Consider the following 1,212-nt stretch of genomic DNA (forward strand, 5'->3'; position numbering starts at 1 on the left):
ATTCACGTCATCCACGGCTTCCCCATCAGGACATAAACTCTTCGAAGCTGGCTCCAGCTGATTGATTCCGGAGTCTCCTTGAGCTCCCAGCAGGAGGCCTGGCACATCGTGATGCCTTCCTAGGTGCAGAAACCACCAGCCATTTGTTCACTGAATGAATGCTGCCCCAGCCAGTCTGGGCAAAGGGGGGGCAGGGGAGAGAGAGGTGGGGGGATTTCAGCCTGTGACCATAGAGCGGGGCTTGCAGGGAAATTGAAAAACCCACGTGAGGCCCTGAGTGCTTGTTTAGTGATTCTCTGCCCTGGGTCACCAAGCAATGGTCCTAGAGGTCAGTCCCCTCTGCAGAGGGGCAGGTCGGGGAGCCCAGTTGGGGGCGGGGGAGAATGACCTCAGCAACCCAGAGCCTGAAGGGAGGGAGCCCAGGTCAAGGGGAACCCATGGGCACACCGGGCCTGTGCTCCAGTTGTGGGGTAGGGAGCCTGGAAGCTGTAAGGGTTTCTGCTGTAAGGCCCACAGAGACCCCACACGAAGGGCTCTGAATGCTCAAGGCTCCAGCCATTTGTGCCCTTGTTCCCTCCTAATGCTAAATAGAGGGTGTGTGTGTGTGTCCAATTGGATACCTGAAATTGTGTATCTTTACAAGACCTCTCACGTTATCAGAAGTTTGGGGCACCAACCTCCCATCTGCCCCTGAGGGAGGCTGAGCAGATAATGGATAAACTCAAGCTCCACCCTCCCTATCCCCAAAGAGTGGGAAGGGTGGGTGTCCTCTCAGAGAACAGGAAACAGGCCCTGGGGACATGGAGCAGCCTGGATGGAAACCAGGCTTCCAGAAAGGGACCCCAGAGTGCAGCACGTGTTTGCTCCCTGAGGTCAGACCCCTTGACTGCCACTTCAGGGGAAGTGGACCAGATCCCAGTCTGAGGCCCCTCCCACTCTGCCTTCTCTCAGGAAAAGGGGTCTGGAGAAAGAGGAACCCCTGGGCCTATAAGGGACTGCCGGGTGGGCTGAGGCTGCCTCGGCCCCAGCCCACATGCTATGGCAGAATCTCTGTTCCCCAGACTCATCCTTGTGCTGTGGCCTCACACCCTGCCACCCCACCATCAGGCTACTTCTCTGCTTGCCCCACCCCCACCCCATGTGAAGACTTCCTGTCCCCAGCTTACCTCTTCCTCCACTGCCTTCCCCTCCACCCAGCCACCCTCAGGAATG

At 58.0% G+C, this 1,212-nt stretch overlaps 2 protein-coding genes across 2 annotated transcripts in view; one reads left to right on the forward strand and one right to left on the reverse strand.

Annotated features, from left to right (window-relative positions):
• LOC101658594 (keratin, type II cytoskeletal 80) overlaps nucleotides 1-1,212 on the forward strand; it is a 214,922-nt gene that overhangs the window by 117,375 nt on the left and 96,335 nt on the right. The window lies entirely within an intron of this gene.
• The window catches only part of KRT7 (keratin 7), a 99,006-nt gene that overhangs the window by 87,243 nt on the left and 10,551 nt on the right, over nucleotides 1-1,212 (reverse strand). The gene's annotated exons all lie outside the window — the stretch shown is intronic.

Source organism: Echinops telfairi, unplaced genomic scaffold (assembly GCF_000313985.2).
Source record: "Echinops telfairi isolate 266 unplaced genomic scaffold, ASM31398v2 ScPeMD7_12;HRSCAF=54, whole genome shotgun sequence".
NCBI classification, from domain to species: domain Eukaryota; kingdom Metazoa; phylum Chordata; class Mammalia; order Afrosoricida; family Tenrecidae; genus Echinops; species Echinops telfairi.